Source organism: Anthonomus grandis, chromosome 16, assembly GCF_022605725.1.
Source record: "Anthonomus grandis grandis chromosome 16, icAntGran1.3, whole genome shotgun sequence".
NCBI classification, from domain to species: domain Eukaryota; kingdom Metazoa; phylum Arthropoda; class Insecta; order Coleoptera; family Curculionidae; genus Anthonomus; species Anthonomus grandis.
Genome location: NC_065561.1, coordinates 10803960 through 10828216, shown reverse-complemented (window position 1 = coordinate 10828216; position 24257 = coordinate 10803960). Strand labels below are relative to the sequence as shown.

Genomic DNA, 24257 nt, shown 5'->3' with positions numbered 1-24257 from the left:
AAATGTAGGAAATAGAGAAAATAATATTGTCATTTGCCAATAACGACCTTTATTCTCCTTAATGTTTTTAGGCTCTAATGCTACATAACATACAATCATAATTTTTAATGAAGATATTACGTGTGTGTTTATATTATGTGTTATGCTTTAATACATGTTGTCCTTATCTTAATAAAAAAATTTATATATGTACATATAATTTCTGCATATTCTATGTGAAGTATTCAATTATTATTTAAATAATATATAAAACTAATTAACTTAATAAGATTACAAAAATATTTATTACATGTCAAACCTGTATACAACTGAACTTTGTCATGATTATTTTTTATGTGCTCATATGAAAAACTTAATTTTAACTTCTGCACTTTTTTCTTTCACATCCTCCAGTTTTTTGCGGCAAAATGAATTTTAGCTCTGCTGTTGGTGCAAAATTGAAATCATGTCCCTTACTGGAATTTGACACCGGCTCACCTTCTACAAAATTGTTGACAGTGTTTCTGTTTGAAGTACCATGCTTCAAAGAAGTGGACGAACTTGTACTGGGTATAGATATGTTTGTACTAAGCAATTCTGTATTTACCTTGAAAAAAATCAAGCTTTGAAATAAATAAAAATAAGTTGGAAGTATATACTTACCTAGGTTTTTGACAATTTCTTTAATTTCTCCTTGGTTAACCTCTTTGCATGTGGAAAAGTAGTGAGGCCATTCATTGTATTTTTGTCAACAATTACATACCAATGCATGGACTGAAGGTTTTTTATCCATTTGCCTACAAGGAACAAAATTTATAAATTACCTCATTTAGGTATTAAAAAAAATGAAAGATTTAGTAAAAATACCTTAGTACCTATTCCTTGGCAAAGATATTCATTTTTCTTTTTCCAGGGGCTCTTTTGAAAATTTAAAGATATGACAGGTCCGTTTTTCGCTATGATGCTTTCAATCTGGTGCAAAACACATAACCTTTGTTGGTGTAGTCCACTAAAATAACAAAAACAAAATCAAATATAACAATCAAAACATTATGACATAACCTTAAAATGTATGTATTTTCATAAATTTCAGGATTATTCACTAAAAATTGGTAATTATGAAACTGAATTAAAAAAAAAAACTTGTATGTGTGTAATTGTGATACTTACATTTTATTTTCATATAGGAAAGTAAGAAAGATGCGGAGACTTAAAAATATCTTCCAACATTTGTTTGGATTTTGGGAACTTCCGTTGCCGGTGGCGTTTATGCTTGTGGGCCGGAAAGTGACATTGAAATGACAAGTGAAAGTCTCTTCGTCTTCTTCTTTTTTTCTTCGATTTTTATGGCTTAAGCCCGATAGCAACCAACGTGAGTCAGAATTATGCAAAAACATGTTAAGGTGGCTTTACATAAAGGAATTAAGCTGTTTATACCAATAATACCAAAGTTGTCAATTCATTTTTTTAGGCATAATTAACAATTAAATTGTAAATAATGGCTGAGAGTTAAAGGGTACACTTTATATTATTAAAATTAATAATAGACAGAATTTTATAACTTAATTGCCACCGAATAGATGTAACTATTTGGTAGTATACTACATTTTTCAATCGGACCAAAGCATTTTTTTTAAAAATATTTCCAATGTTGATCTGGTTTACGATTTTATTACCGATTCATTTTAGAACCCTGACATAATTTTGATATATGTAGGTTTTGAGAATATTTTCTACTAAACTAAAATTAAAGAGCGGAGCGTATTGTAACACATCATGGTTCTCTGAAGCATGATACCGAGAAATAAGTTAGTAATATTTCAATGAAATTTATTTTTGATTATAATATATAATAAGACCTTTCCTTTTCTCTCTGTATTTACTATAGATTGACGAAAAACAAAGAAAAACACAAAGTCACGGTCTCACAACATGTAATTAAACGGGCTACACGTGTTTCGCTCTAGTTGGAGCATCATCAGTTACAGCATAAGTGTGTGGATGGCTTCTAAAGGCCTGATGATGCTCTAACTAGAGCGAAACACGTGTAGCCCGTTTAATTACATGTTGTGAGACCGTGACTTTGTGTTTCGTCAATTTTGTATGTTGGTCTCTTACAGAATAATGGATGAGATTTTTGGATTTATTATAGATGTTAATGTTTTCCAAGTACTAAAAAAAGAAAAAGTTGGGTAGAGCACCATGCCGAGGCTAAGGTTTGAACTCAGAGCCTTATGAGGGTACGGCAGGTCTCTTCCCCACTGCGTGTTTAGGGCACTCCTTGGATAATTTTGGAGATTTTTTTTTGTAGTACTGACAAAAATTTTTAAAATTTCTACTGGTCCCCACGGACTAAAGTAGACGCGAAGCGTCTACTTGTTACAATACGCTTCGCGTATTGTAAGAACGCATCCAGCTAAATTGAGGGATTTTCGGACCCTGCGTCACATAAACGCTAATAACTTTGGTTCTATCGCGAATTTGTTTTTCCGGTTTTTACCGTTATATGTAGGAAGGATGAGAGTATATAACGGTGAAAAAATTTTTTCGCCACGCCCACCCCGAAGGGGTGGGCATGGCAAAAAACGGTTTTTTGACAAAAAAAATTTGATTAAGTCGTTGTGGAAAACTGACCGGGCCGATTTTTCTGAAACTCATTGACGTTAAAGGCCTTTATATAAAGCAGCTCCTAAAGGGCGCTTTTTAAGATAAACCCTTTAGAAGTCGGATTTTTCTGTGAATGAATTTTGAACTTTTTGCGCGGTACCTCGCGGACTTAAACGGCCGTGGGGCCTAAACGGTAATGTTCCCGATAATGCGAATAAAACAGCCCTTTTCTACGTAAATGTAGCTTTCTTTTTTATCTTAACTATTTTTTTCCAAAAGAAACTCCTTCCGAGATAAACGAGCTCAAACTTAAAATTTTTTTTTTCGAAAAAAAAAAAGTGAATTTTTCGAGAAATAAATTTTTTTCTACTTCTAAAAAATTTTTTTAATTTTTTTTGTTTACACCGTTTGAAAGCTTAATCCTTTAGGATTAAATAGAGGTATTATTCATGGTGCTACGTATTATACGGGGTGAGCTGTGTTAACAAATATAAACCCCTTTTTGAGCCTTTTTTTGACCGTTTTTTTCTACTTTTCTTAATAACTCTTTATTGGCGGCACCTAGAAATTTCAAACTTTCAGCATTTTAAGAACTTTTTAAATCCTATTTTTCGACATAGTCTACAGTCTTCTACGTAGAGCAGTTTTTGCTCTACACCTTTTTTTAACTTTGACGCTTTATACCGGCATACCTATGACACCTACGGAAACCATTTTTTTTCTGAAATCACCGGACACTATCTGGCTATAATCCACTAAAAACCGTTTTTCTTCAAATGTTACCGTTGTTCCGCAATGCGCTGTTATTTAAGAAAAACCCCCAAAAATAAGCCGTTCCAATCAACCAGTCATACCCTCGAGACACAGGGAGCCAGCTCATGGTACAATAACGGTGGCGGTCCAGCACCAAATTGACCCAATGTAAAGGCATACGGACGACGTCATTATCGGGTCGCACATGGCCAGATGACGTAAGCGCGGGGTTTTCGGGGTATTGTGGCGGCAAATTCGGCCCCGTTTGCGCTACGAGTTAGAGTAGGAAAAGCGGTTTGAGAGAAGGATGGAGGATGTCTGGCAACAATTATAAACGCGTCGTGTTCGTCTCGTGACGTCATGAGTTATTTTATTAATGAATATTATTAGTATTATGGGGACAATTTTACGCGGTTTCTTGATAAATTACTAGGATAAATAAAATGAATATAAATATTAAGAAATATATATTTGAAATATACAGAGGGTATTGATATTACGGAACATTTATGAGGATAATAATAGTATATAAATAGAATTATACGGGGGGGTTTTAAGGTTTTAAGGCATTTATAAGGAAAATATTACTTATAATTATATTAATCATATTATAAAGGGTGTTTTAAGGTTTAAGGACATTGACAAGAAAGATAATATTTATAATAATAGTAATAGCAGCATAAAGGTTAGGACAAGGTATAAATATCTGGAAAAAAAATAATAGTAATAATAGTTTTATTTTAGTTAGGGTTCTTTTAGTGGGGGTTGCTAAATTGGTAATAAATTTATATTAATAGTTTATCAATTTAGAAAAAAAAGACATTGATGCGGTGTCAAAAAAAGGTGTATTTTTATATTTTTTTTACTATATTATTGAGGACACGGCTTTCATAGCTTCAATTCAATAAGTTGATAAATTTTTTTATTCGTTTTTTTTTTCTTTAAATTTTTTTTATTTTATTATAATTGCCTTTTAAAATAAAAATTAAAAAAAAAAAACAAGAAACAAACCACTTTTTCCTATCCTAATACATTGCTTCTTATGGGACCTGATTTTCCTCTTTAGATTGTGACACTCGTATGAATCGTGGAAAAATTTGTCATAAAGCTTTTTTACTAGTTTTTGAATGGTCTTTAACCAGAAAAAAGAAATTTTGAATTCGGAGCATATTTTGAAAAAATGGTCATTTTGACCCGGATTTTGTTCGAAAATCGAAAAATGCAAAGAAATAGGTTTTCCGTTCATTTTAGAGTCAAATCGGTAATAATCTTTTTTAAAGGTACTCTAAAGTAGTACAGGATAGGAAAATAAAAAATTAAAATTTTGCCATAGGGCTCTTGATAATTCGATATTTATGTTTTACAGTTTTTTTCAATTTTCTCCGATTCTATAATAGCTAGAACCAATTCGTTTTGACAGGCGAATACCTCTTAATATACCCAAGAACTTTTATTTAATACAAAAAGTTATCAGAGTTATAGTTTATTTATAAAAAAATAAAAACCATTTTTTCGAAATTTTTCGTGGGTATACCCCTTTCGATTTTCGACCAAAAAAAAAATTATTTTTTTATTGGGCTTTTTTACTGGAAATTGTTAGTTTAGGGCTTACTTTAAAATTTGCCAATAATCGTTTTAGGAAAAAAAATTGTACGGTGGGAAAAAACCAGTTTTCTTTTGTTTTTCCCACATTTTTACTATAGTATCGCGGGTTCTGTAGCTTTGATTCAATTCGTTTATGGTTTCTTTTATTCCTTATTCTTCTCCTGTCAATTCTTTTTATATCCAGTTACTATTGGTTCTCAAAAATAAAACTGAAAAATCAAAAAAATCCACGAAAAAACCCGGTTTTCTTATCCCCAAACATGAATTCTTATGGGACCTAATCTTTCTATTTATATTGTGGCACTCGTATGGATCGTGGAAAAATTTGTCATAAAGCTTTTTTACTAGTTTTTGAATGGTCTTTAACCAGAAAAAAGAAATTTTGAATTCGGAGCATGTTTTGAAAAAATGGTCATTTTGACCCGGATTTTGTTCGAAAATCGAAAAATGCAAAGAAATAGGTTTTCCGTTCATTTTAGAGTCAAATCGGTAATAATCTTTTTTAAAGGTACTCTAAAGTAGTACAGGATAGGAAAATAAAAAATTAAAATTTTGCCATAGGGCTCTTGATAATTCGATATTTATGTTTTACAGTTTTTTTCAATTTTCTCCGATTCTGTGATAGCTAGAACCGATTAGTTTTGACATACGGATATCTCGTAATATTCCCGAGAACTTTTGTTTGAAACAAAAAGTTCTCAGACTCACAGTTAATTCAGAAAAAAATAAAAATCATTTTTTCGAAATTTTTCGTGGGTATACCCCTTTCGATTTTCGACCAAAAAAAAAATTTTTTTTTTATTGAGTTTTTTTACTGGAAATTGTTAGTTTACGGTTTACTTTAAAATTTGCCATTAATCATTTTAGGAAAAAAAAATTGTACGGTGGGAAAAAGGAAGTTTTCTTTTGTTTTTCCCACATTTTTACTTATATCTCGGCTTCTATAGCTTCGATTCAATTCGTTTATGGTTTCTTTTATTTCTTATTCTTCTCCTGTCAATTCTTTTAATACTTTATTACTATTGGCTCTCAAAAATAAAACTGAAAAATCAAAAAAATCCACGAAAAAACCCGGTTTTCTTATCCCCAAACATGAATTCTTATGGGACCTAATCTTTCTATTTATATTGTGGCACTCGTATGGATCGTGGAAAAATTTGTCATGAAGCTTTTTTACTAGTTTTTGAATGGTCTTAAACCAGAAAAAAGAAATTTTAAATTCAGAGCATATTTTGAAAAAATGATCATTTTGACCCCGGATTTTGTTCGAAAATCGAAAATTGCAAAGAAATAGGGTTTCTGTTCATTTTAGAGTCAAATTGGTAATAACCTTTTTTAAAGGTACTCTGAAGTAGTGCAGGATAGAAAAATAAAAAATTGATATTTTTCCATAGGGCTCTTGATAATTCGATATTTATGTTTTACAGTTTTTTGCAATTTTCTCCGATTCTATAATAGCTAGAACCGATTCGTTTTGACATACGGATACCTCGTAATATTCCCGAGAACTTTTGTTTGAAACAAAAAGTTCTCAGACTCACAGTTAATTCAGAAAAAAATAAAAATCATTTTTTCGAAATTTTTCGTGGGTATACCCCTTTCGATTTTCGACCAAAAAAAAAATTTTTTTTTTATTGAGTTTTTTTACTGGAAATTGTTAGTTTAGGGCTTACTTTAAAATTTGTCAATAATCATTTAAAAAAAAAAAAATTGTACCGTGGGAAAAAACCAGTTTTCTTTTGTTTTTCCCACATTTTTACTAATATCTCGGCTTCTATAGCTTCGATTCAATTCGTTAATAGTTTCTTTTATTACCGATTCTTTTCCTGTTAATTCTTTTTATATTTTATTACAATTGCTTTTCAAAATAAAAATGGAAAATAAAAAAAATCGACATAAAAACCTAGTTGTCTTATCCCAATACCCTAATAAATGGGACCCTCTTTTCCCTTTATCTTGTGGCACGTATAAATCGTGGAAAATTTACTTAATAAACTTTTCTACTAAGTTTTGCATGGCCTTTAAGGTAAAAAAAGAAGTTTTGAATTTTAAGCATAATTTGAAAACGCAAATAAAATTATTTTGAAATCAGCGATTATCTGCATACTTTGGTGAATACGCCATAACTTTCATCAGTACGACAGTGAATTAATTGATGAGTTGATTCAGCATATCCACCCTAGATGTCGCTAAAGAATTAACATTAATATTTTTAGTATATTTTTTTTTATCTTGGATGGCCTTTTTAATAGAAAGGTTTACTTTACTTACACTCATGAGACCTAAACTTTTTTGCTCTTGGTTTAACCTGGCTTTTTAGGGCAGAGCCTATTCCCTTCACCAAAAATGTAGGAAATAGAGAAAATAATATTGTCATTTGCCAATAACGACCTTTATTCTCCTTAATGTTTTTAGGCTCTAATGCTACATAACATACAATCATAATTTTTAATGAAGATATTACGTGTGTGTTTATATTATGTGTTATGCTTTAATACATGTTGTCCTTATCTTAATAAAAAAATTTATATATGTACATATAATTTCTGCATATTCTATGTGAAGTATTCAATTATTATTTAAATAATATATAAAACTAATTAACTTAATAAGATTACAAAAATATTTATTACATGTCAAACCTGTATACAACTGAACTTTGTCATGATTATTTTTTATGTGCTCATATGAAAAACTTAATTTTAACTTCTGCACTTTTTTCTTTCACATCCTCCAGTTTTTTGCGGCAAAATGAATTTTAGCTCTGCTGTTGGTGCAAAATTGAAATCATGTCCCTTACTGGAATTTGACACCGGCTCACCTTCTACAAAATTGTTGACAGTGTTTCTGTTTGAAGTACCATGCTTCAAAGAAGTGGACGAACTTGTACTGGGTATAGATATGTTTGTACTAAGCAATTCTGTATTTACCTTGAAAAAAATCAAGCTTTGAAATAAATAAAAATAAGTTGGAAGTATATACTTACCTAGGTTTTTGACAATTTCTTTAATTTCTCCTTGGTTAACCTCTTTGCATGTGGAAAAGTAGTGAGGCCATTCATTGTATTTTTGTCAACAATTACATACCAATGCATGGACTGAAGGTTTTTTATCCATTTGCCTACAAGGAACAAAATTTATAAATTACCTCATTTAGGTATTAAAAAAAATGAAAGATTTAGTAAAAATACCTTAGTACCTATTCCTTGGCAAAGATATTCATTTTTCTTTTTCCAGGGGCTCTTTTGAAAATTTAAAGATATGACAGGTCCGTTTTTCGCTATGATGCTTTCAATCTGGTGCAAAACACATAACCTTTGTTGGTGTAGTCCACTAAAATAACAAAAACAAAATCAAATATAACAATCAAAACATTATGACATAACCTTAAAATGTATGTATTTTCATAAATTTCAGGATTATTCACTAAAAATTGGTAATTATGAAACTGAATTAAAAAAAAAAACTTGTATGTGTGTAATTGTGATACTTACATTTTATTTTCATATAGGAAAGTAAGAAAGATGCGGAGACTTAAAAATATCTTCCAACATTTGTTTGGATTTTGGGAACTTCCGTTGCCGGTGGCGTTTATGCTTGTGGGCCGGAAAGTGACATTGAAATGACAAGTGAAAGTCTCTTCGTCTTCTTCTTTTTTTCTTCGATTTTTATGGCTTAAGCCCGATAGCAACCAACGTGAGTCAGAATTATGCAAAAACATGTTAAGGTGGCTTTACATAAAGGAATTAAGCTGTTTATACCAATAATACCAAAGTTGTCAATTCATTTTTTTAGGCATAATTAACAATTAAATTGTAAATAATGGCTGAGAGTTAAAGGGTACACTTTATATTATTAAAATTAATAATAGACAGAATTTTATAACTTAATTGCCACCGAATAGATGTAACTATTTGGTAGTATACTACATTTTTCAATCGGACCAAAGCATTTTTTTTAAAAATATTTCCAATGTTGATCTGGTTTACGATTTTATTACCGATTCATTTTAGAACCCTGACATAATTTTGATATATGTAGGTTTTGAGAATATTTTCTACTAAACTAAAATTAAAGAGCGGAGCGTATTGTAACACATCATGGTTCTCTGAAGCATGATACCGAGAAATAAGTTAGTAATATTTCAATGAAATTTATTTTTGATTATAATATATAATAAGACCTTTCCTTTTCTCTCTGTATTTACTATAGATTGACGAAAAACAAAGAAAAACACAAAGTCACGGTCTCACAACATGTAATTAAACGGGCTACACGTGTTTCGCTCTAGTTGGAGCATCATCAGTTACAGCATAAGTGTGTGGATGGCTTCTAAAGGCCTGATGATGCTCTAACTAGAGCGAAACACGTGTAGCCCGTTTAATTACATGTTGTGAGACCGTGACTTTGTGTTTCGTCAATTTTGTATGTTGGTCTCTTACAGAATAATGGATGAGATTTTTGGATTTATTATAGATGTTAATGTTTTCCAAGTACTAAAAAAAGAAAAAGTTGGGTAGAGCACCATGCCGAGGCTAAGGTTTGAACTCAGAGCCTTATGAGGGTACGGCAGGTCTCTTCCCCACTGCGTGTTTAGGGCACTCCTTGGATAATTTTGGAGATTTTTTTTTGTAGTACTGACAAAAATTTTTAAAATTTCTACTGGTCCCCACGGACTAAAGTAGACGCGAAGCGTCTACTTGTTACAATACGCTTCGCGTATTGTAAGAACGCACCGACAAAAATTGGCGGAGGTTCCGACTTTCGACACAAAAACGCTAATAACTTTTTTTCTATGGCGAATTTTTCTTTCGGGTTTTTACCGTTATATGTAGGAAGGATGAGAGTATATAACGGTGAAAAAAATTTTTCGCCACGCCCACCCCGAAGGGGTGGGCGTGGCAAAAAACGGTTTTTTGACGAAAAAAATTTGATTAAGTCGTTGTGGAAAACTGACCGGGCCGATTTTTCTGAAACTCATTGACGTTAAAGGCCTTTATATAAAGCAGCTCCTAAAGGGCGCTTTTTAAGATAAACCCTTTAGAAGTCGGATTTTTCTGTGAATGAATTTTGAACTTTTTGCGCGGTACCTTGCGGACTTAAACGGCTGTGGGGCCTAAACGGTATTGTTTCCGACAATGCGAATAGAACAGCCCTTTTCTACGTAAATGTAGCTTTCTTTTTTATTAAAACTATTTTTTTCCAAAAGAAACTCCTTCCGAGATAAACGAGCTCAAACTTAAAATTTTTTTTTTCGAAAAAAAAAAAGTGAATTTTTCGAAAAATAAATTTTTTTCTACTTCTAAAAAAATTTTTTTTTTTTTTTTGTTAACACCGTTTGAAAGCTTGATCCTTTAGGATTAAATAGAGGTATTATTTATGGTGCTACGTATTATACGGGGTGAGCTGTGTTAACAAATATAAACCCCTTTTTGAGCCTTTTTTTGACCGATTTTTTCTATTTTTCTTAATAACTCTTTATCGGCGGCACCTAGAGACTTCAAACTTTCAGCGTTTTAAGAACTTTTTAAATCCTATTTTTCGACGTACTCTACAACCTTCTACGTAGAGCAGTTTTTGCTCTACACCTTTTTTTAACTTTGACGCTTTATACCGGCATACCTATGACACCTACGAAAACCATTTTTTTTCTGAAATCACCGGACACTATCTGGCTATAATCCACTAAAAACCGTTTTTCTTCAAATGTTACCGTTTTCCCGCAATGCGCTGTTATTTAAGAAAAACCCCCAAAAATAAGCCGTTCCAATCAACCAATCATACCGTCGACACCACGGGAGCCAACGCATGGTACAAAATAGTTGGCGGTCCAGCACCAAATTGCCCCAATGTAAAAGCATACGGACGACGTCATTATCGAGTCGCACATGGCCAGATGACGTAACCGCGGGGTTTTCGGTATTGTGGCGGCAAATTCGGCCCCGTTTGCGCTACGAGTTAGAGTAGGAAAAGCGGTTTGAGAGAAGGATGGAGGATGTCTGGCAACAATTATAAACGCGTCGTGTTCGTCTCGTGACGTCATGAGTTATTTTATTAATGAATATTATTAGTATTATGGGGACAATTTTACGCGGTTTCTTGATAAATTACTAGGATAAATAAAATGAATATAAATATTAAGAAATATATATTTGAAATATACAGAGGGTATTGATATTACGGAACATTTATGAGGATAATAATAGTATGGAAATAGAATTATACGGGGGGTTTTAAGGTTTTAAGGCATTTATAAGGAAAATATTACTTATAATTATATTAATCATATTATAAAGGGTGTTTTAAGGTTTAAGGACATTGACAAGAAAGATAATATTTATAATAATAGTAATAGCAGCATAAAGGTTAGGACAAGGTATAAATATCTGGAAAAAAAATAATAGTAATAATAGTTTTATTTTAGTTAGGGTTCTTTTAGTGGGGGTTGCTAAATTGGTAATAAATTTATATTAATAGTTTATCAATTTAGAAAAAAAAGACATTGATGCGGTGTCAAAAAAAGGTGTATTTTTATATTTTTTTTACTATATTATTGAGATCACGGCTTTCATAGCTTCAATTCAATAAGTTGATAAATTTTTTTATTCGTTTTTTTTTTCTTTAAATTTTTTTTATTTTATTATAATTGCCTTTTAAAATAAAAATTAAAAAAAAAAAAACAAGAAACAAACCACTTTTTCCTATCCTAATACATTGCTTCTTATGGGACCTGATCTTCCTCTTTAGATTGTGACACTCGTATGAATCGTGGAAAAATTTGTCATAAAGCTTTTTTACTAGTTTTTGAATGCTCTTTAACTAGAAAAAAGAAATTTTGAATTCGGAGCATATTTTGAAAAAATGGTCATTTTGACCCCGGATTTTGTTCGAAAATCGAAAATTGCAAAGAAATAGGGTTTCTGTTCATTTTAGAGTCAAATTGGTAATAACCTTTTTTAAAGGTACTCTGAAGTAGTGCAAGATAGAAAAATAAAAAATCGACATTTTTCCATAGGACTCTTGATAATTCGATATTTATGTTTTACAGTTTTATTAAATTTTCTCCGATTCTATAATAGCTAGAACCAATTCGTTTTGACAGGCGAATACCTCTTAATATACCCAAGAACTTTTATTTATTACAAAAAGTTGTCAGAGTTATAGTTTATTTATAAAAAAATAAAAACCATTTTTTCGAAATTTTTCGTGGGTGTACCCCTTTCGATTTTCGCCCAAAAAAAAATTATTTTTTTATTGAGTTTTTTTACTGGAAATTGTTAGTTTAGGGCTTACTTTAAAATCGGCCAATAATCATTTTAGGAAAAAAAAATTGTACGGGGGAAAAAACCAGTTTTCTTTTGTTTTTCCCACATTTTTACTTATATCTCGGCTTCTATAGCTTCGATTCAATTCGTTGATTGTTTCTTTTTTTTTCTTATTCTTCTTCTGTCAATTCTTTTGATATCTTATTACTATTAACTTTCAAAAATTAACCTAAAAAATAAAAAAAAATCGACGAAGAAACCCGGTTTTCTTATTCCCAAACATGAATTCTTATGGGACCTAATGTTTCTCTTTATATTGTGACACTCGTATAAATCGTGGAAAATTTTGTCATAGGGCTTTTTCACTAGTTTTTGAATGGACATTAGCTAGAAAAAAGAATCTTTGAATTCGGAGCATATTTTGAAAAAATGGTCATTTTGACCCCGGATTTGGTTCGAAAATCGAAAATTGCAAAGAAATAGGGTTTCTGTTCATTTTAGAGTCAAATTGGTAATAATCTTTTTTAAAGGTACTCTGAAGTAGTGTAGGATAGAAAAATAAAAAATTTACATTTTTCCATAGGGCTCTTGATATTTCGATATTTATGTTTTACAGTTTTTTTCAATTTTCTCCGATTCTATAATAGCTAGAACCGATTTATTTTGACATGCGGATACCTCATAAAATTCCTAAGAACTTTTATTTGAAACAAAAAGTTGTCAGAGTTACAGTTAATTTAGAAAAAAATAAAAACCATTTTTTCGAAATTTTTCGTGGGTATACCCCTTTCGATTTTTGACCAAAAAAAAAATTATTTTTTTATTGAGTTTTTTTACTGGACATTATTAGTTTAGGGTTTACTTTAAAATTTGCCAATAATTATTTTAGGAAAAAAAAATGGTATCATGGGAAAAAACGAGTTTTCTTTTGTTTTTTCCACCTTTTTATTAATATCTCGGTTTCTATAGCTTCGACTTAATTCACTGATGGTTTTTTTGCTCCTTTTTCTTCATCTGTCTACTCCTTTCATATTTAATTAGTATTGGCTTTCAAAAATAAAACTAAAAAATTACAAAAATCCACGAAAAAACCCGATTTTCTTATCCCCAAACATCAATTCTTATGGGACCTAATCTTTCTATTTATATTGTGCCACTCGTATGAATCGTGGAAAAATTTGTCATGAAGCTTTTTTACTACTTTTTAAGTCGTCTTTAAGTAGAAAAAAGAAATTTTAAATTCGGAGCATATTTTGAAAAAATGCTCATTTTGACCCGGATTTTGTTCGAAAATCGAAAAATGCAAAGAAATAGGTTTTCCGTTCGTTTTAGAGTCAAATCGGTAATAATCTTTTTTAAAGGTACTCTGAAGTAGTATAGGATAGAAAAATAAAAAATTAAAATTTTTCCATAGGGCTCATCATAATTCAATATTTATGTTTTATAGTTTTTTTCAATTTTCTCCGATTCTATGATAGCTACAACCGATTTATTTTGACATACGCATACCTCGTGATATGCCTGAGAACTTTTATTTAATACAAAAAGTTGTCAGAGTTATAGTTTATTTATAAAAAATTAAAAACCATTTTTTCGAAATTTTTCGTGGGTATACCCCTTTCGATTTTTGACCAAAAAAAAATTATTTTTTTATTGGGTTTTTTTAATAGAAATTGTTAGTTTAGGGCTTACTTTGAAATTTGCCAATAATCATATTAGGAAAAAAAAATGGTACGGTGGGAAAAAACCAGTTTTCTTTTGTTTTTCCCACATTTTTACTTATATCTCGGCTTCTATAGTTTCGATTCATTTCGTTTTTGGTTACTTTTATTCCTTATTCTCCTCATGTCAATTCTTTTTATATCTTATTTACTATAAGCTTTTAAAAATAAATTTGAAAAATAAAAAAAATCGACATAAAAACACGGTTGTCTTTTTCCAATACTCTAATAAATGGGACCCTCTTTTTCCTTTATCTTGTGACACGGATAAATCGTGGAAAATTTATTTATAAAACTTTTTTACTTAATTTTGAATGGCCTTTAAGGTAAAAAAATACATTTTGAATTTGGAGCATAATTTAAAAACGTAAATGAAATTATCTGCATACTATGGCGAATACGCCATAACGTTCGTCAGTACAACAGTGTATTATAATTGAGGACTCTGTTTTAGCGTATTTACCATAGATGGCGCATTATAATAAACTAAGAAGGTATCATTGAATTTTGGTTATATTTATACGAGTTACTTGAGAGCGGAGCGTATTGTAACACATCATGGTTCTCTGAAGCATGATACCCAGAAATAAGTAAGTAATATTTCAATAAAATTTATTTCTGATTATAATAGATAATGAGACCTTCCCTTTTCTCTCTGTATTTACTATAGATGTTAATTCTGTCGAAGTACTAAAAAAAAGAAAAAGTTGGGTAGAGCACCATGCCGAGGCTAAGGTTTAAACTCAGAGCCTTATGAGGATACGGCAGGTCTCTTCCCCACTGCGTGTTTAGGGCACTCCTTGGATTATTGTAGAGATTTTTTTTTGTGGTACTGACAAAAATTTTAAAAATTTCTACTGGTCCCCACGGACCAAAGTAGACGCGAAGCGTCTACTTGTTACAATACGCTTCGCGTATTGTAAGAACGCATCCAGCTAAATTGAGGGATTTTCGGACCCTGCGTCACATAAACGCTAATAACTTTGGTTCTATCGCGAATTTGTTTTTCCGGTTTTTACCGTTATATGTAGGAAGGATGAGAGTATATAACGGTGAAAAAATTTTTTCGCCACGCCCACCCCGAAGGGGTGGGCATGGCAAAAAACGGTTTTTTGACAAAAAAAATTTGATTAAGTCGTTGTGGAAAACTGACCGGGCCGATTTTTCTGAAACTCATTGACGTTAAAGGCCTTTATATAAAGCAGCTCCTAAAGGGCGCTTTTTAAGATAAACCCTTTAGAAGTCGGATTTTTCTGTGAATGAATTTTGAACTTTTTGCGCGGTACCTCGCGGACTTAAACGGCCGTGGGGCCTAAACGGTAATGTTCCCGATAATGCGAATAAAACAGCCCTTTTCTACGTAAATGTAGCTTTCTTTTTTATCTTAACTATTTTTTTCCAAAAGAAACTCCTTCCGAGATAAACGAGCTCAAACTTAAAATTTTTTTTTTCGAAAAAAAAAAAGTGAATTTTTCGAGAAATAAATTTTTTTCTACTTCTAAAAAATTTTTTTAATTTTTTTTGTTTACACCGTTTGAAAGCTTAATCCTTTAGGATTAAATAGAGGTATTATTCATGGTGCTACGTATTATACGGGGTGAGCTGTGTTAACAAATATAAACCCCTTTTTGAGCCTTTTTTTGACCGTTTTTTTCTACTTTTCTTAATAACTCTTTATTGGCGGCACCTAGAAATTTCAAACTTTCAGCATTTTAAGAACTTTTTAAATCCTATTTTTCGACATAGTCTACAGTCTTCTACGTAGAGCAGTTTTTGCTCTACACCTTTTTTTAACTTTGACGCTTTATACCGGCATACCTATGACACCTACGGAAACCATTTTTTTTCTGAAATCACCGGACACTATCTGGCTATAATCCACTAAAAACCGTTTTTCTTCAAATGTTACCGTTGTTCCGCAATGCGCTGTTATTTAAGAAAAACCCCCAAAAATAAGCCGTTCCAATCAACCAGTCATACCCTCGAGACACAGGGAGCCAGCTCATGGTACAATAACGGTGGCGGTCCAGCACCAAATTGACCCAATGTAAAGGCATACGGACGACGTCATTATCGGGTCGCACATGGCCAGATGACGTAAGCGCGGGGTTTTCGGGGTATTGTGGCGGCAAATTCGGCCCCGTTTGCGCTACGAGTTAGAGTAGGAAAAGCGGTTTGAGAGAAGGATGGAGGATGTCTGGCAACAATTATAAACGCGTCGTGTTCGTCTCGTGACGTCATGAGTTATTTTATTAATGAATATTATTAGTATTATGGGGACAATTTTACGCGGTTTCTTGATAAATTACTAGGATAAATAAAATGAATATAAATATTAAGAAATATATATTTGAAATATACAGAGGGTATTGATATTACGGAACATTTATGAGGATAATAATAGTATATAAATAGAATTATACGGGGGGGTTTTAAGGTTTTAAGGCATTTATAAGGAAAATATTACTTATAATTATATTAATCATATTATAAAGGGTGTTTTAAGGTTTAAGGACATTGACAAGAAAGATAATATTTATAATAATAGTAATAGCAGCATAAAGGTTAGGACAAGGTATAAATATCTGGAAAAAAAATAATAGTAATAATAGTTTTATTTTAGTTAGGGTTCTTTTAGTGGGGGTTGCTAAATTGGTAATAAATTTATATTAATAGTTTATCAATTTAGAAAAAAAAGACATTGATGCGGTGTCAAAAAAAGGTGTATTTTTATATTTTTTTTACTATATTATTGAGGACACGGCTTTCATAGCTTCAATTCAATAAGTTGATAAATTTTTTTATTCGTTTTTTTTTTCTTTAAATTTTTTTTATTTTATTATAATTGCCTTTTAAAATAAAAATTAAAAAAAAAAAACAAGAAACAAACCACTTTTTCCTATCCTAATACATTGCTTCTTATGGGACCTGATTTTCCTCTTTAGATTGTGACACTCGTATGAATCGTGGAAAAATTTGTCATAAAGCTTTTTTACTAGTTTTTGAATGGTCTTTAACCAGAAAAAAGAAATTTTGAATTCGGAGCATATTTTGAAAAAATGGTCATTTTGACCCGGATTTTGTTCGAAAATCGAAAAATGCAAAGAAATAGGTTTTCCGTTCATTTTAGAGTCAAATCGGTAATAATCTTTTTTAAAGGTACTCTAAAGTAGTACAGGATAGGAAAATAAAAAATTAAAATTTTGCCATAGGGCTCTTGATAATTCGATATTTATGTTTTACAGTTTTTTTCAATTTTCTCCGATTCTATAATAGCTAGAACCAATTCGTTTTGACAGGCGAATACCTCTTAATATACCCAAGAACTTTTATTTAATACAAAAAGTTATCAGAGTTATAGTTTATTTATAAAAAAATAAAAACCATTTTTTCGAAATTTTTCGTGGGTATACCCCTTTCGATTTTCGACCAAAAAAAAAATTATTTTTTTATTGGGCTTTTTTACTGGAAATTGTTAGTTTAGGGCTTACTTTAAAATTTGCCAATAATCGTTTTAGGAAAAAAAATTGTACGGTGGGAAAAAACCAGTTTTCTTTTGTTTTTCCCACATTTTTACTATAGTATCGCGGGTTCTGTAGCTTTGATTCAATTCGTTTATGGTTTCTTTTATTCCTTATTCTTCTCCTGTCAATTCTTTTTATATCCAGTTACTATTGGTTCTCAAAAATAAAACTGAAAAATCAAAAAAATCCACGAAAAAACCCGGTTTTCTTATCCCCAAACATGAATTCTTATGGGACCTAATCTTTCTATTTATATTGTGGCACTCGTATGGATCGTGGAAAAATTTGTCATAAAGCTTTTTTACTAGTTTTTGAATGGTCTTTAACCAGAAAAAAGAAATTTTGAATTCGGAGCATGTTTTGAAAAAATGGTCATTTTGACCCGGATTTTGTTCGAAAATCGAAAAATGCAAAGAAATAGGTTTTCCGTTCATTTTAGAGTCAAATCGGTAATAATCTTTTTTAAAGGTACTCTAAAGTAGTACAGGATAGGAAAATAAAAAATTAAAATTTTGCCATAGGGCTCTTGATAATTCGATATTTATGTTTTACAGTTTTTTTCAATTTTCTCCGATTCTGTGATAGCTAGAACCGATTAGTTTTGACATACGGATATCTCGTAATATTCCCGAGAACTTTTGTTTGAAACAAAAAGTTCTCAGACTCACAGTTAATTCAGAAAAAAATAAAAATCATTTTTTCGAAATTTTTCGTGGGTATACCCCTTTCGATTTTCGACCAAAAAAAAAATTTTTTTTTTATTGAGTTTTTTTACTGGAAATTGTTAGTTTACGGTTTACTTTAAAATTTGCCATTAATCATTTTAGGAAAAAAAAATTGTACGGTGGGAAAAAGGAAGTTTTCTTTTGTTTTTCCCACATTTTTACTTATATCTCGGCTTCTATAGCTTCGATTCAATTCGTTTATGGTTTCTTTTATTTCTTATTCTTCTCCTGTCAATTCTTTTAATACTTTATTACTATTGGCTCTCAAAAATAAAACTGAAAAATCAAAAAAATCCACGAAAAAACCCGGTTTTCTTATCCCCAAACATGAATTCTTATGGGACCTAATCTTTCTATTTATATTGTGGCACTCGTATGGATCGTGGAAAAATTTGTCATGAAGCTTTTTTACTAGTTTTTGAATGGTCTTAAACCAGAAAAAAGAAATTTTAAATTCAGAGCATATTTTGAAAAAATGATCATTTTGACCCCGGATTTTGTTCGAAAATCGAAAATTGCAAAGAAATAGGGTTTCTGTTCATTTTAGAGTCAAATTGGTAATAACCTTTTTTAAAGGTACTCTGAAGTAGTGCAGGATAGAAAAATAAAAAATTGATATTTTTCCATAGGGCTCTTGATAATTCGATATTTATGTTTTACAGTTTTTTGCAATTTTCTCCGATTCTATAATAGCTAGAACCGATTCGTTTTGACATACGGATACCTCGTAATATTCCCGAGAACTTTTGTTTGAAACAAAAAGTTCTCAGACTCACAGTTAATTCAGAAAAAAATAAAAATCATTTTTTCGAAATTTTTCGTGGGTATACCCCTTTCGATTTTCGACCAAAAAAAAAATTTTTTTTTTATTGAGTTTTTTTACTGGAAATTGTTAGTTTAGGGCTTACTTTAAAATTTGTCAATAATCATTTAAAAAAAAAAAAATTGTACCGTGGGAAAAAACCAGTTTTCTTTTGTTTTTCCCACATTTTTACTAATATCTCGGCTTCTATAGCTTCGATTCAATTCGTTAATAGTTTCTTTTATTACCGATTCTTTTCCTGTTAATTCTTTTTATATTTTATTACAATTGCTTTTCAAAATAAAAATGGAAAATAAAAAAAATCGACATAAAAACCTAGTTGTCTTATCCCAATACCCTAATAAATGGGACCCTCTTTTCCCTTTATCTTGTGGCACGTATAAATCGTGGAAAATTTACTTAATAAACTTTTCTACTAAGTTTTGCATGGCCTTTAAGGTAAAAAAAGAAGTTTTGAATTTTAAGCATAATTTGAAAACGCAAATAAAATTATTTTGAAATCAGCGATTATCTGCATACTTTGGTGAATACGCCATAACTTTCATCAGTACGACAGTGAATTAATTGATGAGTTGATTCAGCATATCCACCCTAGATGTCGCTAAAGAATTAACATTAATATTTTTAGTATATTTTTTTTTATCTTGGATGGCCTTTTTAATAGAAAGGTTTACTTTACTTACACTCATGAGACCTAAACTTTTTTGCTCTTGGTTTAACCTGGCTTTTTAGGGCAGAGCCTATTCCCTTCACCAAAAATGTAGGAAATAGAGAAAATAATATTGTCATTTGCCAATAACGACCTTTATTCTCCTTAATGTTTTTAGGCTCTAATGCTACATAACATACAATCATAATTTTTAATGAAGATATTACGTGTGTGTTTATATTATGTGTTATGCTTTAATACATGTTGTCCTTATCTTAATAAAAAAATTTATATATGTACATATAATTTCTGCATATTCTATGTGAAGTATTCAATTATTATTTAAATAATATATAAAACTAATTAACTTAATAAGATTACAAAAATATTTATTACATGTCAAACCTGTATACAACTGAACTTTGTCATGATTATTTTTTATGTGCTCATATGAAAAACTTAATTTTAACTTCTGCACTTTTTTCTTTCACATCCTCCAGTTTTTTGCGGCAAAATGAATTTTAGCTCTGCTGTTGGTGCAAAATTGAAATCATGTCCCTTACTGGAATTTGACACCGGCTCACCTTCTACAAAATTGTTGACAGTGTTTCTGTTTGAAGTACCATGCTTCAAAGAAGTGGACGAACTTGTACTGGGTATAGATATGTTTGTACTAAGCAATTCTGTATTTACCTTGAAAAAAATCAAGCTTTGAAATAAATAAAAATAAGTTGGAAGTATATACTTACCTAGGTTTTTGACAATTTCTTTAATTTCTCCTTGGTTAACCTCTTTGCATGTGGAAAAGTAGTGAGGCCATTCATTGTATTTTTGTCAACAATTACATACCAATGCATGGACTGAAGGTTTTTTATCCATTTGCCTACAAGGAACAAAATTTATAAATTACCTCATTTAGGTATTAAAAAAAATGAAAGATTTAGTAAAAATACCTTAGTACCTATTCCTTGGCAAAGATATTCATTTTTCTTTTTCCAGGGGCTCTTTTGAAAATTTAAAGATATGACAGGTCCGTTTTTCGCTATGATGCTTTCAATCTGGTGCAAAACACATAACCTTTGTTGGTGTAGTCCACTAAAATAACAAAAACAAAATCAAATATAACAATCAAAACATTATGACATAACCTTAAAATGTATGTATTTTCATAAATTTCAGGATTATTCACTAAAAATTGGTAATTATGAAACTGAATTAAAAAAAAAAACTTGTATGTGTGTAATTGTGATACTTACATTTTATTTTCATATAGGAAAGTAAGAAAGATGCGGAGACTTAAAAATATCTTCCAACATTTGTTTGGATTTTGGGAACTTCCGTTGCCGGTGGCGTTTATGCTTGTGGGCCGGAAAGTGACATTGAAATGACAAGTGAAAGTCTCTTCGTCTTCTTCTTTTTTTCTTCGATTTTTATGGCTTAAGCCCGATAGCAACCAACGTGAGTCAGAATTATGCAAAAACATGTTAAGGTGGCTTTACATAAAGGAATTAAGCTGTTTATACCAATAATACCAAAGTTGTCAATTCATTTTTTTAGGCATAATTAACAATTAAATTGTAAATAATGGCTGAGAGTTAAAGGGTACACTTTATATTATTAAAATTAATAATAGACAGAATTTTATAACTTAATTGCCACCGAATAGATGTAACTATTTGGTAGTATACTACATTTTTCAATCGGACCAAAGCATTTTTTTTAAAAATATTTCCAATGTTGATCTGGTTTACGATTTTATTACCGATTCATTTTAGAACCCTGACATAATTTTGATATATGTAGGTTTTGAGAATATTTTCTACTAAACTAAAATTAAAGAGCGGAGCGTATTGTAACACATCATGGTTCTCTGAAGCATGATACCGAGAAATAAGTTAGTAATATTTCAATGAAATTTATTTTTGATTATAATATATAATAAGACCTTTCCTTTTCTCTCTGTATTTACTATAGATTGACGAAAAACAAAGAAAAACACAAAGTCACGGTCTCACAACATGTAATTAAACGGGCTACACGTGTTTCGCTCTAGTTGGAGCATCATCAGTTACAGCATAAGTGTGTGGATGGCTTCTAAAGGCCTGATGATGCTCTAACTAGAGCGAAACACGTGTAGCCCGTTTAATTACATGTTGTGAGACCGTGACTTTGTGTTTCGTCAATTTTGTATGTTGGTCTCTTACAGAATAATGGATGAGATTTTTGGATTTATTATAGATGTTAATGTTTTCCAAGTACTAAAAAAAGAAAAAGTTGGGTAGAGCACCATGCCGAGGCTAAGGTTTGAACTCAGAGCCTTATGAGGGTACGGCAGGTCTCTTCCCCACTGCGTGTTTAGGGCACTCCTTGGATAATTTTGGAGATTTTTTTTTGTAGTACTGACAAAAATTTTTAAAATTTCTACTGGTCCCCACGGACTAAAGTAGACGCGAAGCGTCTACTTGTTACAATACGCTTCGCGTATTGTAAGAACGCACCGACAAAAATTGGCGGAGGTTCCGACTTTCGACACAAAAACGCTAATAACTTTTTTTCTATGGCGAATTTTTCTTTCGGGTTTTTACCGTTATATGTAGGAAGGATGAGAGTATATAACGGTGAAAAAAATTTTTCGCCACGCCCACCCCGAAGGGGTGGGCGTGGCAAAAAACGGTTTTTTGACGAAAAAAATTTGATTAAGTCGTTGTGGAAAACTGACCGGGCCGATTTTTCTGAAACTCATTGACGTTAAAGGCCTTTATATAAAGCAGCTCCTAAAGGGCGCTTTTTAAGATAAACCCTTTAGAAGTCGGATTTTTCTGTGAATGAATTTTGAACTTTTTGCGCGGTACCTTGCGGACTTAAACGGCTGTGGGGCCTAAACGGTATTGTTTCCGACAATGCGAATAGAACAGCCCTTTTCTACGTAAATGTAGCTTTCTTTTTTATTAAAACTATTTTTTTCCAAAAGAAACTCCTTCCGAGATAAACGAGCTCAAACTTAAAATTTTTTTTTTCGAAAAAAAAAAAGTGAATTTTTCGAAAAATAAATTTTTTTCTACTTCTAAAAAAATTTTTTTTTTTTTTTTGTTAACACCGTTTGAAAGCTTGATCCTTTAGGATTAAATAGAGGTATTATTTATGGTGCTACGTATTATACGGGGTGAGCTGTGTTAACAAATATAAACCCCTTTTTGAGCCTTTTTTTGACCGATTTTTTCTATTTTTCTTAATAACTCTTTATCGGCGGCACCTAGAGACTTCAAACTTTCAGCGTTTTAAGAACTTTTTAAATCCTATTTTTCGACGTACTCTACAACCTTCTACGTAGAGCAGTTTTTGCTCTACACCTTTTTTTAACTTTGACGCTTTATACCGGCATACCTATGACACCTACGAAAACCATTTTTTTTCTGAAATCACCGGACACTATCTGGCTATAATCCACTAAAAACCGTTTTTCTTCAAATGTTACCGTTTTCCCGCAATGCGCCGTTATTTAAGAAAAACCCCCAAAAATAAGCCGTTCCAATCAACCAATCATACCGTCGACACCACGGGAGCCAACGCATGGTACAAAATAGTTGGCGGTCCAGCACCAAATTGCCCCAATGTAAAAGCATACGGACGACGTCATTATCGAGTCGCACATGGCCAGATGACGTAACCGCGGGGTTTTCGGTATTGTGGCGGCAAATTCGGCCCCGTTTGCGCTACGAGTTAGAGTAGGAAAAGCGGTTTGAGAGAAGGATGGAGGATGTCTGGCAACAATTATAAACGCGTCGTGTTCGTCTCGTGACGTCATGAGTTATTTTATTAATGAATATTATTAGTATTATGGGGACAATTTTACGCGGTTTCTTGATAAATTACTAGGATAAATAAAATGAATATAAATATTAAGAAATATATATTTGAAATATACAGAGGGTATTGATATTACGGAACATTTATGAGGATAATAATAGTATGGAAATAGAATTATACGGGGGGTTTTAAGGTTTTAAGGCATTTATAAGGAAAATATTACTTATAATTATATTAATCATATTATAAAGGGTGTTTTAAGGTTTAAGGACATTGACAAGAAAGATAATATTTATAATAATAGTAATAGCAGCATAAAGGTTAGGACAAGGTATAAATATCTGGAAAAAAAATAATAGTAATAATAGTTTTATTTTAGTTAGGGTTCTTTTAGTGGGGGTTGCTAAATTGGTAATAAATTTATATTAATAGTTTATCAATTTAGAAAAAAAAGACATTGATGCGGTGTCAAAAAAAGGTGTATTTTTATATTTTTTTTACTATATTATTGAGATCACGGCTTTCATAGCTTCAATTCAATAAGTTGATAAATTTTTTTATTCGTTTTTTTTTTCTTTAAATTTTTTTTATTTTATTATAATTGCCTTTTAAAATAAAAATTAAAAAAAAAAAAACAAGAAACAAACCACTTTTTCCTATCCTATTACATTGCTTCTTATGGGACCTGATCTTCCTCTTTAGATTGTGACACTCGTATGAATCGTGGAAAAATTTGTCATAAAGCTTTTTTACTAGTTTTTGAATGCTCTTTAACTAGAAAAAAGAAATTTTGAATTCGG

The 24257-nt window shown here is 31.1% G+C and overlaps 1 long non-coding RNA gene across 14 annotated transcripts; it reads right to left on the bottom strand.

Annotated features, from left to right (window-relative positions):
• Positions 1 to 32: 32 nt before the first annotated feature.
• LOC126745609 (uncharacterized) lies at positions 33 to 22553 on the bottom strand. 14 transcript variants are annotated; one of them, XR_007663609.1, is made up of 4 exons: positions 8438 to 10083; positions 847 to 988; positions 643 to 776; positions 33 to 586 (listed from the first exon to the last, which is right to left on the bottom strand). It is a non-coding gene; the product is annotated as an uncharacterized LOC126745609 (long non-coding RNA). The 14 variants fall into 14 exon arrangements; XR_007663608.1 differs by lacking the exon at positions 8438 to 10083 and adding an exon at positions 1150 to 3544; XR_007663605.1 differs by lacking the exons at positions 33 to 586; positions 643 to 776; positions 847 to 988; positions 8438 to 10083 and adding exons at positions 7321 to 7874; positions 7931 to 8064; positions 20604 to 20745; positions 20907 to 22553.
• Between the last annotated feature and the right edge of the window lie 1704 nt (positions 22554 to 24257).